The following is a 14,457-nucleotide window of genomic DNA, read 5'->3' on the forward strand; positions in this document are numbered from 1 at the left end:
GCGAACATGCTCGACACTGCTTGGGACTCGCCCGAGTATCACGCTACTCAGGATGTTAGGCGAGCACCGAGCATTTCCGGGTTATTCGGGCGGGAGCTCGGGTCTCCGCCCTGCATGTTTGGCGCTCTTTACAGAGCCAATGAACATGCAGGGATTGCCAGCCAGTCACTGTAATGCTGCAGCCATGTTGGTTGTGGGCATTACAGTGATTGACTGGCCGCACAGCGTCACCTCGAGAATTTAAAACGGGGCGCCGCCATCTTGGACACAGTCGCTCCGGATTAGACAGTGTAGGGACAGCGCTGCTGATTTAGGGAGAGATATAAACTGCAAAATAGTTAGTGTAGGGTCTGTAAAGGCTGCCAGAACAAACAAACAGTCCTTTTCAGGACTAATATCCATCCCAGATACCAGGCAGGCAGGCTGTATAGGAGACACAGTGGTTATACCAGCAAACGCTGCATTACAGTCCTGTGGGCTCCTGTTGCTGAAATTGCTGGACTTAGCACCAGGTGTCGGGGGCCAGGAAAAGTCCTTTTTTTTTCATCTAAATCCTCCTTTTTTTTCCCTCCTTCACACTGTACAAATACCGGTCTTATTAACCTTTTGGTGTGTCCCCCCCCCCAAAAAAAAAAGCGTGTCTCTGAATTTTCAGACACAAATATAACTGTTGAAAATAGTCTGGTGTAGGCTAGAGAAACAGAAGTGTTGTTTTGCACTTCCACGGTTCAAACCTCTGTATTATCCATTTTGGGCTATTTGTATGTAAAAAAAAAAACAGTTTGAGTGTGTTGCTCACTGTTCAGCTGCAAATATCTCTATTTAAAAAAAGTGTGGTATACCCCAGTAAACAATAACTGTGGTTTTGCCATCCCACGGTAAAAAATCTCTATTATTCAGGTTTTGGTAGTTTTTTCCGTAAAGAAAAACAGTAGTGTCTCCTGACTGTTGTGACACAAAAATATATCTGCTGAAAATAGTCTTGTGTAGGCCCGACATCCCAGTGCGGTTTCGCAGTTTCACGGGTCAAATCGCTGTACTATCCAGTTTTGGGCCTTTGGTATCTAAAAAAAAAGCAGTTTGAGTGTGTCGCTCACTGTTCAGCCACAAATATCTCTATTTAAAAAAGTGTGGTATACCCCAGTAAACAATAACTGTGGTTTTGCCATCCCACGGTAAAAAATCTCTATTATTCAGCTTTTGGTAGTTCTTTCCGTAAAGAAAAACAGTAGTGTCTCCTGACTGTTGTGACACAAAAATATATCTGTTGAAAATAGTCTTGTGTAGGCCCGACATCCCAGTGTGGTTTCGCAGTTCCACGGATCAAATCGCTGTACTATCCAGTTTTGGACCTTTGGTATCTAAAAAAAAAGCAGTTTGAGTGTGTCGCTCACTGTTCAGCCGCAAATATCTCTATGATGCGCCCCCTGGGCCTGTGCTGTGCAGGGGATACCCGGAGACGGGCCTTTTGTAAGATGCTGTGGGTTGTAGTCTCCGTGCCCAGGGTGGTCAAACCAGTGGCAGTCTATTGGTATTGTAATTGTCCGACTACGCCACCCGTGGATTGCGGTCAGTGGGGGACCGCCGCTGCGCTGCAGACCACTGAGGCTGATGTTATATGCGCAGCCAAGAATGGGATGTCTCCCCACGGGAGAAGTATTGCCTCAGGGCAGCTAGTGTGGATGCTGGGAGTGATAGTGTGAGCATCCCAGCAGTAATGGTGCTGGTGCGGCGATGAAACACAGAGACTTGTAATTGCAGTTTCCAATGCTTTACTCACAGTTGTTATTCTGGTCACTTGTGCACATGAGGGACCACCTGAGCCATGCTGCGTTCACCAGTCAAGGAAATCGACCAACTCCCAGGCAATTCCAGTGCGTGGCATAGGGCTCCCTTCTCTTTCCTTTCTCTGGCCGTCCCCACCAGTGACCCACCTTTGTCCAGCTCCCTCGGGCCTTCCCTTGGCGAAACCTATCTCCGGTTTCCCTGACCCTATGTGGTATGCTTTCCTGGTGGATGTAGTGAGGGGTCGCACCAAGATGTGGTAACAACCTCCGGTCTTTGGCTGAGGAATCTGTTGCCTCCACCAATTTGGGTTCTGGTACCCTGTTCTGCCAACCCTTTCACCCTGTATCTCCTGGGCATATGGGGTTCCTTCTGTTCTCGTGTCTCTGGGCCTTTCTCTGTGTTCCTTGCTTCCTTTCTCCTCTGTTCCAGTTCCTTTCTAACTTTCCTTTCCGTTCCTTCTCCTCTCTCTTTCTGCTGTTTCTGGCCTCCACTCCAGGCCTGCCTCTGGAGCTGGGCCCAGACTGAGCCACAGCTCCCTGCCAGCCCTCTCTGGCTGAACTCCTCTCTGAACTGGCTGAACTGAACTGGACTCTCTCCCACTCTAAGATGGTGCCCACCTTATATACCTCCCTCTATGTGTGAGCCCAGGTGACTAGCAACCAATGGGCTCCTACCTATGCCCAGAGACCCACCCCTATCTGCTCCTACACCACTGGGTATTCCACCCCCTGCCCCACTCCAGCCAGGGACAGATGCTGTCGTGCCTGCACATCTGTCTAGTGGGAGCACCGTTGACCTGTCCCTCGGAAATGGGGTGTGTGTGGTGCATGCAGCTAAACGAGTCCTGGTCCACACACCATCCTTACCCGGGAGTGGAATATCACACCTCTGGTTTGAGGTGCAATACCCCTGTAGCAGCCGAGCCCTCTGGGTGCTACATCTATTTAAAAAAGTGTGGTATACCCCAGTAAACAATAACTGTGGTTTTGCCATCCCACGGTAAAAAATCTCTATTATTCAGGTTTTGGTAGTTTTTTCCGTAAAGAAAAACAGTAGTGTCTCCTGACTGTTGTGACACAAAAATATATCTGTTGAAAATAGTCTTGTGTAGGCCCGACATCTCAGTGTGATTTCGCAGTTCCACGGGTCAAATCGCTGTACTATCCAGTTTTGGGCCTTTGGTATCTAAAAAAAAAGCAGTTTGAGTGTGTCGCTCACTGTTCAGCCACAAATATCTCTATTTAAAAAAGTGTGGTATACCCCAGTAAACAATAACTGTGGTTTTGCCATCCCACGGTAAAAAATCTCTATTATTCAGGTTTTGGTAGTTTTTTCCGCAAATTAAAACAGTAGTGTCTCCTGACTGTTGTGACACAAAAATATATCTGTTGAAAATAGTCTTGTGTAGGCCCGACATCCCAGTGTGGTTTCGCAGTTCCACAGGTCAAATCGCTGTACTATCCAGTTTTGGGCCTTTGGTATCTAAAAAAAAAGCAGTTTGAGTGTGTCGCTCACTGTTCAGCCGCAAATATCTCTATTTAAAAAAGTGTGGTATACCCCAGTAAACAATAACTTTGGTTTTGCCATCCCACGGGAAAAAATCTCTATTATTCAGGTTTTGGTAGTTTTTTCCGTAAAGAAAAACAGTAGTGTCTCCTGACTGTTGTGACACAAAAATATATCTGTTGAAAATAGTCTTGTGTAGGCCCGACATCCCAGTGTGGTTTCGCAGTTCCACAGGTCAAATTGCTGTACTATCCAGTTTTGGGCCTTTGGTACCTAAAAAAAAAGTAGTTTGAGTGTGTCGCTCACTGTTCAGCTGCAAATATCTCTATTTCAAAAAGTGTGGTATACCCCAGTAAACAATAACTTTGGTTTTGCCATCCCACGGTAAAAAATCTCTATTATTCAGGTTTTGGTAGTTTTTTCCGTAAAGAAAAACAGTAGTGTCTCCTGACTGTTGTGACACAAAAATATATCTGTTGAAAATAGTCTTGTGTAGGCCCGACATCCCAGTGTGGTTTCGCAGTTCCATGGGTCAAATCGCTGTACTATCCAGTTTTGGGCCTTTGGTATCTAAAAAAAAAGCAGTTTGAGTGTGTCGCTGACTGTTCAGCCGCAAATATCTCTATTTAAAAAAGTGTGGTATACCCCAGTAAACAATAACTGTTGTTTTGCCATCCCACGGTAAAAAATCTCTATTATTCAGGTTTTGGTAGTTTTTTTCCGTAAAGAAAAACAGTAGTGTCTCCTGACTGTTGTGACACAAAAATATATCTGTTGAAAATAGTCTTGTGTAGGCCCGACATCCCAGAGTGGTTTCGCAGTTCCACAGGTCAAATCGCTGTACTAGCCAGTTTTGGGCCTTTGGCATCTAAAAAAAAAGCAGTTTGAGTGTGTCGCTCACTGTTCAGCCGCAAATATCTCTATTTAAAAAAGTGTGGTATACCCCAGTAAACAATAACTGTGGTTTTCCTCTTCCACGGTTCTAATTTACTCTTTATTACCCTTTTTCCATTGATAGTGCAAGTGTAAGCTATTTTACTTCATTTACAATGGGCAAGGCGCGTGGCAAGGGACGTGGAAGTGGATGTTCTGGTGATGGTTCGTGCAGAGGACGGGGCCGTGGCCAAGGTGAAAATGTGCCACAACCAACAGCCACATCTTCTCGCTCCCACTTCTTGACCGAATTACTAGGGAAGCACAGAACAACACCAGTATTGAGAACTGATCAGTGTGAACAAGTTATTAATTGGATAGCAGATAATACTTCCAGTTACCTGGGCACCACCACCTCCGGTCTGTCTTCCACACGGTCAACTCTTAGTAGCCGTGAGTCTCGACCGCATACTCCTCCTCAACCTGATGCTCCTTCCTCCCACCATGCCGAGTGTCGTCAGACAGCAAGTGATCCCACACTTGGACACTCTGAAGAGCTGTTCACTGGTCCATTTCCATATTTGGGCCCCTCACCTGATACGCTTGAAGTGGTGGAAGAGGAGATCCCATGTTGCGATGCCCAAATATTTGAACAACCACGGCCACAGGAAGTCAACGTTGGCAATCTGTCACAAGAGGTGGACGATGACGAGACACAATTGCCAGGAAGTGAGGAGGAGGATCGTGGTACGCAAGTGGAAGAGGAGGAGGTGGTGGATGATCTAGTAACTGACCCAACGTGGAAGGAGGACATGCAGAGTGAGGTCAGCAGCACACGGGGAGGGAGGCAGAGTACCCCAACAGGCAGGAAGAAGCAGTGTGGTGGCTGCAGACAGAAGGCAGGCAACCGTTCCCCGTAACACCAACACGAGGGACGTTGCCAGTACAAGCGGTAGGTCTTCCAGAGTCTGGAATTTTTTTAAAGACTCTGCTGATAACCCCAAAAAGGCCATATGTTCCACCTGCCATGCCAGCATCAGCAGGGGTGACAAAACTACCAGCCTGACCACCACCAGCATGATCAGGCACATGGCAGCAAAGCACCCGACTTTGTGGGGCGAAACCCAGGGTCCACGACCAGTGTCAGCGGGTGTCACCACTGCTTCTTCCACTGCTGTGCATGCAATAGACCCCCCTGTTGTGTGTGCAAGGCAATCCCCTGTCCATACTGCATGTAAAGATGCCCCCTCCTCTCAGTCTTCACTTGTTATGGCAGTTTCTCAAGAAACAGCATCAACGTCCACGTCCACGTCCCACCGCAGTGTTCAATTGTCCATATCCCAGACCTTTGAACGAAAGCGGAAATTCGCAACTAACGCCCCACAGGCCACAGTCCTAAATTCGCACATTTCACGACTGCTTGCATTGGAAATGCTGCCTTTTAGGCTGGTGGAGACGGAATCCTTCCGCAATCTTATGGCGGTGGCCGTCCCTCGGTACCCGGTCCCCAGCAGACACTATTTTGCCCGGTGTGCCATCCCCGCACTACACAAGCACGTGTCCTAAAGCACCTGCCGTGCCCTCAACAACGCAGTTACTGGGAGAGTCCACCTGACAACGGACACGTGGACAAGTGCTTGTGGCCAGGGACGGTACATCTCTCTGACGGCACACTGGGTAAACATAGTGGAAGCCGGGACCCAGTCGGACCTTGGGACGGAACACATCCTCCCCACACCGAGGATTGCGGGCCCTATATCAGTCAGAGTTGCCCCCACAGTGTACAGCTCCTGCGCATCCTCCTCCTCCTCATGTTCAGCCTCCATCTCAGATATCACCACATCAGTTACAAGCTGGAAGCATTGCAGTACTGCCTCCACCAAGCGGCAACAGGCTGTGCTGAAACTCATAAGCTTAGGTGATAAACCTCACACTGCTTGTGAGTTGTGGACAGCTGTGAAAGAGCAGGCAGATCTGTGGCTGAGACCGCTGAACCTACATCCCGGCATGGTCGTGTGTGACAATGGCCATAACCTGGTGGCGGCTCTGAGGCGAGGTGAGATCACACACGTACCATGCCTGGTTCATGTGCTTAACCTCGTGGTTCAGCGGTTTCTTAAATCGTACCCCTAGTTGCCAGATCTGCTCGTGAAAGTACGCCGCCTGTCAGCTCATTTTCGCAAGTCGGCTACAGCTTCCGCCGCCCTTGCTGTGTTGCAGCAGCGTTTGCAGCTTCCGGCACACCGACTGGTGTGTGATGTCCCCACACGTTGGAACTCTACCCTCCACATGTTGCAAAGGATTTGTGAGCAGAAGAGAGCAGTTGTGGAGTACCAGCTGCAACAAGGCTGTCGATATTCAGGTCAGACTCCACACATAAGACCTCAGGAGTGGACCTGGATGTCTGACATATGTACCATCCTGACAAACTTTGAGGAGGCCACCAAAATGGTGAGTGGCGATGACGCCATCATTAGTGTCAGCATCCCACTTGTCTGTCTTTTGCAACGCTCTCTGCAGAGAATTAAAGAGGAGGCATTGCAGCCAGAGTATGATGAGATGGATCAAGAAGCCGTAGCGGGCAATTACACACAGTCCAGCCTCATCTCATCCCAACGTGCATTGGGGGACAATGAGGGAGAGGAGGAGGAGGAGGAGGAAGAACAGGAGCTGCTATCATGCGTTGTAGACGGTAGTACCTGTACAAGTGTCATACCGTCGGTTCAGCGTGGGTGGCATGAGGACAGGGGGGAGAAGGAAGAGGAGGAGGAGGAGGAGGAAAGCATGGTCAGTCGTCATCTTGGTGAGGGCACGGAAATCTTGCCCATTACCAGTCTGGTATGCATGGCTGACTTTATGTTACGCTGCCTTAACCGTGACCCTCACATTGTCAAAATGTTGAGTGACAGTCATTACTGGTTGGTGACACTTGTAGACCCCCGCTACAAGGAGAACTTTCACTCTCTTATTCCTGAGGTGGAGAGGTCTACAAAAATGGGGCAATACCAGAAGGCCCTTGCTGCAGAACTCTTAAAAAAATTCCCATCTGAACACGCTAGCGGCAGAGGTTACAGTTCGTTGCCCATCCAAGGCATACAGGCGAGAGAGATGCAACTCCAAACCAGCAGAGGCAGGGGAACACTGTCAACGTTCTGGGACAGTTTTCTGACACCCCCCCAGCTTACAGGCCCTGAGGCGCGGGGTACTCTCACAAGGAGTGGAAAGTTTCAAAAGATGGTGAGGGAGTACCTTGCCGACCGTACCAGCATCCTCCGTGATTCCTCTGTGCCTTTTAATTATTGGGTATCCAAGCTGGACACTTGGAATGAACTCGCTCTGTACTCCTTGGAGGTCCTGGCCTGCCCTGCCGCTAGCGTGTTATCGGAGCGTGTTTTTAGTGCCACTAAATTATAACTGATAAGCGCACTCGCCTGTCAACTGACAATGCTGACAAGCTGACCCTTATCAAAATGAACAAGGGCTGGATTGGGCCAGACTTCTCATCACCACCAAATGACAGCAGAGTAACATAAAGTCAAATCCACTGTGTTATTTCGGGAGGTGTATTCACATGCACCGCTTCACACCCACACATGGGTATACGCTTCCTCTTTTCGGCTGTTTAATCTTCTTCTCCTTATCCTCAGCCTCCACCACCACTATACCACCAGGGTGCCAGCATTGCAAGTTCCTTCATCCTTATTTTTGGCAGCTTTGGCTTGCAAGGCATAAGCAAATACTATGGGACACCCACTCCCCAATAATGGGACTCATGTTTGTAATATGCTGTACTGGATGGCTCTTGTAAGGGGCATTGCAAGTTGCTCCGTCCTAATTTTTGGCAGCTTTTGCTGGGAAAGCATAAGCAAATACTATGGGACACCCACTCCCCAATAATGGAACTTATGTTTGTAATATGCTGTACTGCATGGCTCTTGTAAGGGGCATTGCAAGTTGCTCCGTCCTAATTTTTGGCAGCTTTTGCTGGGAAAGCATAAGCAAATACTATGGGACACCCACTCCCCAATAATGGGACTTATGTTTGTAATGTGCTGTACTGCATGGCTCTTGTAAGGGGCATTGCAAGTTGCTCTGTCTTAATTTTTGGCAGCTTTTCCTGGGAAAGCATAAGCAAATACCATGGGACACCCACTCCCCAATAATGGGACTTATGTTTGTAATATGCTGTACTGCATGTGATGCGCCCCCTGGGCCGTGTGTACACGTGTGTGGGATACCCGGTGCCGGGTCTCTGGGGTCTGTAGTCTCCGTGGCGGTGACCCGGTCCCGTGGCTCAGGCTGGTCAAATCAGTGGCAGTCTTTCTTAGGTTTTGAGGTTAATTGTCCGACTGCGCCACCCGTGGATTGCGGTCAGGGAGTACCACCGCTGCGAGGCAGACCGCTGAGGCTGGTGTTGTGTGCGCAGCATAGAATGGGATAACTCCCTCGGGAGGAGTATAGCCTCAGGGCAGTGAGTGTGGATGATGGGGGTGATGGTGCACGAGCGCAGCAGGAACGACTCAGAGTCTTTGCAGTGCAGTTCAGGGTCTTTACTGATGATTATAAGGTAGACCCTCCCGGGAGTACTGGCTAGCATAAGAGGCCTGGTCAGTCTGTGAGCAAGCAGGAGTTCCCCTGGCCAGGTGGAGTTGTAGGCCTCCCCGTCTGTCTGCACTCTTCCTGGCTACCTTGGTGTAAGCGGGTAGAAGTAGCCCACATCCCTGAGTGTACCGTGCAGTGCTCACCCATATGGCTGGTGACTTGGGGCCTTCTGTTAGCCTCCGCTCCACGACGGCGGTGCTGGTCCCTTGCTTGTGACTGAGCCTCCGGGCTTCTATGGCCAGAGGACCTGAAATCCCCTGCCGGCTGGTTTCTGCTGCTGGATATATAAGTCCTCACAGCTTCGGACTCCTGTGTCCGGTTCCTATTGTCTTCTGCCAGGGCGAGCTCTGCTCAGCTTCCAGCCCCTGGTCTTTAGCTCCTAGCTCCTACAGAGCTCCTTGCTGTTACTTTCCCTTGCTCTCACTCTGACTCTGACTGTTCTCTGACTCACTCAACCCCGTCCCAGATCCAGTTTATAAGGGCAGAATTCTCCCCTCCCAGGAGGATATTGCATGTTTAAGGGATCCTGACCAGGAAACCTCCCACTTGCTCTCCGACGTAATATCTCTATTACTGTGGTGACCAGACCCCTGGGGTGCCACACATGGCTCTTGTAAGGGGCATTGCAGTTCCTCATAATTTTTGGAAAGCCTTCCATTCACTGCTTAGGCCAACAGTGCACGGGAGACCCAGTTGCTATAAATGGAAAAAAAGGTTTAGTTAACGCCCTCTGACCTCCATGTCATTTCCAAGGGGCATTGGAGCGGCTCGAAATTTTTGGTAGGCATAGCACTCACTGTATGCCCTATAACTGTGTAGCCGAACTGCTCCTTTTGTTACAGGAACATATCCTACAAGACATATCTGGTTGACTGGCCTGATATTGATGTGAATGGTCCCTGTTCCTCCTGCTCTTTCTCCTTTGCCACTACCTCATCCATCATTTATCACCTGAAGCTTTGTTTTAACGGGAGTCATAGAACTTGGATAGTAGCAGGAAAACATCCAGCAATCCTCGGAGGAGGTAGGATATGCGCCAAAACGCTGACCACCTCAGGCCTAGCCGCTACTACATACATGCGCTTGCATTACAACAAAACAAAGCAGATGCTAACTTCTATCATCCTCATCATGCTCCTCACCTTGGCACTCTCAACTCCCCTGATGGAGAAGCCAGGGCCCACCGGAGGAGTCTGATAGTCCGGTGGGCTCGGCCATTGCTGCCCTAAAGCAGGCCAGGCTAAGAAAAGTGTGGGAAAGGTTACCGGGACAAATAGGGGTGGCTGGGGACTGAGTATGGACAATGAAAGGGGGCATTACCAGTGTAAGATATGTAATGACTGACAGTCTGCTCTCTTGATCTACATGTCTCACACTGGTAACGACTAGTGTTGAGCGAGCACTAAAATGCTCGGGTGCTCGAAGCTCGGGTCGAGCTCGCCGTGATACTCGGGTGCTCGACCCGAGCAACGAGCCCAATGTTAATCTATGGGAGACCCGAGCATTTTTGCGGCGGCACCTCCGGCAGTCTTTTAAAAGCCTAGCAAGTGCCCAAAACGATAGTGACAGTGCTCAAATGACATGGGGACAGCATGGGGATCACCCCAGGAAGCATTTCTGACCCCCAGGTCACTGCTGTCAATAACGTGGTCAGAGGTATTAAGCCACTTTTAAGGTCTCACAATAAAAAGTTCAAAAACGAAAGTGAAACTTTTTTCCTGTGAAATATGTTAAGGAACATCCTTTCCAGGGTAAAGACTTGTGTATAAGTTAAAATAAATGACCAAAAACAAAAATACTCCTCCACATCTTCGGCTATGTTCACAAGTAGCATTTTTTATGCGTTTTTGCACTTTTGTATTGCTTTCAACTATGACAAATGCATTCACCGTGAAATGTCATTTTAACATTTTACAACCTTATCTGGCCATGTGCTGTGTGACACATGCATAAAGTGCTGAAAAGACAAGGGAACAGCATGGGGAAGACCCCTGGAAGCATCTCTGACTCCCAGGTCACTGTCTAAAAGTGTGCCCATCATAAGTGATCCTTGCCGCATCAGAAGATGCAGACTTGCAACTATCCCCGTGCAAGTCCTTGTCCCAGGGCAGTGTTCAATTGTATCTCCCCCATTCCTTGCAATGCAAGCGTAAATATGCAGCCAACCACCCGCAGGCTGCAATACTATACTGCTAGCTTGCACTTGAAATGGGGCCTTTTAGTTTGGAGGAGGCCGAAGCAGGCCACTACCTCATGGCTGCTTCGGCAGCGAGGTGTCCATACTCGGTCCCCAGCCGCCCCGCGGCCGGGTGTCGACACATGGTCCCCAGCCGCCCCTATTTCTCCTGTCACCTTCCCACACACTTTTCTTAGCCTGGCCTGCTTTAGGCTAGCATTGGACGAGCCCACCACAGAACCAGGCTCCTCCGGTGGGCCCTGGCTTCTCCATCAGGGGAGTTGAGAGTGCCAAGGTGAGCAGCATGATGATGATGATAGAAGTTAGCATCTGCTTTGTTTTCTTTTAATGCAAGCGTAAGTGTGCAGCCTGCCACCCACCCACCCCCAGGCTGCAATACCATACTGCTAGCTTGCACTTGAAATGGGGCCTTTTAGTTTGGAGGAGACCGAAGCTGGCCACTACCTCATCGCTGCTTCGGCAGCGAGGTATCCATACTCAGTCCCCAGCCGCCTGGCGGCCGGGTGTCCACGCTTGGTCCCCAGCCGCCAGGGGGCGGCCGGGTGTCCATACTCGCTCCCAGCCGCCCCGCGGCCGGGTGTCCACACACAGTCCCCAGCCACCTGGGGGCGGCCGGGTGTCCATAAACGGTCCCCAGCCACCCCTATTTCTCCTGTCACCTTCCCACACACTTTTCTTAGCCTGGCCTGCTTTAGGGCAGCATTGGACGAGCCCACCAGAGAACCAGACTTCTCCGGTGGGCCCTGGCTTCTCCATCAGGGGAGTTGAGAGTGCCAAGGTGAGGAGCATGATGATGATGATAGAAGGTAGCATCTGCTTTGTTTTCTTTTAATGCAAGCGTAAGTGTGCAGCCTGCCACCCAACCACCCCCAGGCTGCAATACCATACTGCTAGCTTGCACTTGAAATTGGGCCTTTTAGTTTGGAGGACGTCGAAGCTGGCCACTACCTCATGGCTGCTTCGGCAGCGAGGTATCCATACTCGGTCCCCAGCCACCCCTATTTGTCCCGGTGTGCCTCATACATAAGATTAAGCGCGCATACCAAAACATTACCTGTGCCCTCCCCAGTGCATTTAGTGGGAAGTACAGCCTATTCCGCTGTAGTGTGTGCATGCCAAACCCCTGTTCATGGTACATGCGAAGATGCCTCCCACCCTGCACCTGTCGTTGCAGACTTGCAACTAACCGCGTTCAAGTCCTTGTCCCAGGGCAGTGTTCAATTGTACCTCTCTCATTCCTTGCAATGCAAGCGCAAGTATGCAGCCTGCCACCCACACACCCCCAGTCTGCAATACCATACTGCTTGCTTGCTTGCACTTTAAATTGTGCCTTTTAGGCATGTGGAGGCGGAATCTGGCCACCACGTCATGGCTGCGTTGTCGGCCTGGTATCCATACTCGGTCCCCAGCCGCCCCGTGGCCGGGTGTCCACACACGGTCCCCAGCCGCCTGGAGGCAGCCGGGTGTCCATAAACGGTCCCCAGCCACCCCTTTTTCTCCTGTCACCTTCCCACACACTTTTCTAAGCCTGGCCTGCTTTAGGGCAGCATTGGATTAGCCCACCAGAGAACCAGACTCCTCCGGTGGGCCTTGGCTTCTCCATCAGGGGAGTTGAGAGTGCCAAGGTGAGGAGCATGATGATGATGATAGAAGTTAGCATCTGCTTTGTTTTCTTGGAATGCAAGCGCATATATGTAGTAGCGGCTTGGCCTGAGGTGGTCAGCGTTTTGGAGCATATCCTACCTCCTCCGAGGATTGCTGGATGTTTTCCTGCTACTATCCCAGTTCTATGACTCCCATTAAAACAAAGCTTCAGGTGATAAATGAAGGATGAGGTGGTGGCAAAGGAGAAAGAGCAGGAGGAACAGGGACCATTCACATCAATATCAGGCCAGTCAACCACATATGTCTTGTAGGATATGTTCCTGTAACAAAAGGAGCGGTTCGGCTACACAGTTATAGGGCATACAGTGAGTGCAAAGCCTATCAAAAATTTCGAGGCACTCCAATGCCCCTTGGAAATGACATGGAGGTCAGAGGGCCTTATCTAAACCGTTTTTTCCATTTATAGCAACTGGGTCTCCTGTACACTGTTGGCCTAAGCAGTGAATGGAAGGCTTTCCAAAAATTATGAGGAACTGCAATGCCCCTTGAAACAGACGTGGATTACAGCGTACTAAAAACCTTCTATCCATTATTGGGGAGTGGGTCTCCCTTAGTTTTCGCCTTTGCATTGAAAAGCAAAAGCTGACTAAAATTAGGAGGAAATGCAATGCCCGTTGGAAGAGTCGTGGAGGTTAGAAGTAATTAAAAACAACATTTCAATGCCCCTTGGAAGAGCTGTGGAGTTCAGAGTTGTTTAAGAAGACGCTTTTAATGCCCCTTTGATGAGACGTGGATGTCACAGTAGCTTAACAAGATGGTTTTAATGCCCCTTGGAAAAGTGGTGGAGGTCGCTGAAGCTTAACAAGATGCTTTTAATGCCCCTTGAAAAAGTGGTGGAGGTCCCAGTAGCTTAACATGACGCTTTTAATGCCCCTTGGAAAAGAGGTGGAGGTCACAGTAGCTTAACAAGAAGGTTTTAATGCCCCTTGGAAAAGTGGTGGAGGTCACAGTAGCTTAACAAGACGGTTTTAATGCCCCTCGAAAATAGACGTGGAGGTCACAGTAGCTTAACAAGACGGTTTTAATGCCCCTCAAAAAGAGACGTGTTGGTCCCAGCAGCTTAACAAGACGGTTTTAATGCCCCTCGGAAGAGACGTGGAGGTCCCATTAGCTTAACAAGACGGTTTGAATGCCCCTTGGAAGAGACGTGGAGGTCCCAGTAGCTTAATAAGATGGTTTTAATGCCCCTTACAAGAGCCATACAGTACAGCATCTTAAAAACATTATTCCCATTATTGGGGAGTTGGTCTCCCATAGTCTTTGCTTATGCCTTCCAAGCAAAAGCTGCCAAAATTTAGAACGGAGGAACTTGCAATGCCCCTTACAAGAGCCATGCAGTACAGCATATTACAAACATTATTCCCATTATTGGGAAGTGGGTCTCCCATAGTCTTTGCTTATGCCTTCCAAGCAAAAGCTGCCAAAAATTAGGACGGAGGAACTTGCAATGCCCCTTACAAGAGCCATGCAGAACAGCATATTACAAACATTATTCCCATTATTGGGGAGTGGGTCTCCCATAGTCTTTGCTTATGCCTTCGAAGCAAAAGCTGCCAAAAATTAGGACGGAGGAACTTGCAATGCCTCTTACAAGAGCCATGCAGTACAGCATATTACAAACATTATTCCCATCATTGGGGAGTGGGTCTCCCATAGTCTTTGCTTATGCCTTCCAAGCAAAAGCTGCCAAAAATTAGGACGGAGGAACTTGCAATGCCCCTTACAAGAGCCATGCAGTACAGCATATTACAAACATTATTCCCATTATTGGGGAGTGGGTCTCCCATAGTCTTTGCTTATGCCTTCCAAGCAAAAGCTGCCAGAAA

This window comes from Phyllobates terribilis, unplaced genomic scaffold (assembly GCF_046119375.1).
Source record: "Phyllobates terribilis strain yellow unplaced genomic scaffold, ASM4611937v1 Scaffold_12__6_contigs__length_324123572, whole genome shotgun sequence".
In the NCBI taxonomy this organism is placed as follows: Eukaryota; Metazoa; Chordata; class Amphibia; order Anura; family Dendrobatidae; genus Phyllobates; species Phyllobates terribilis.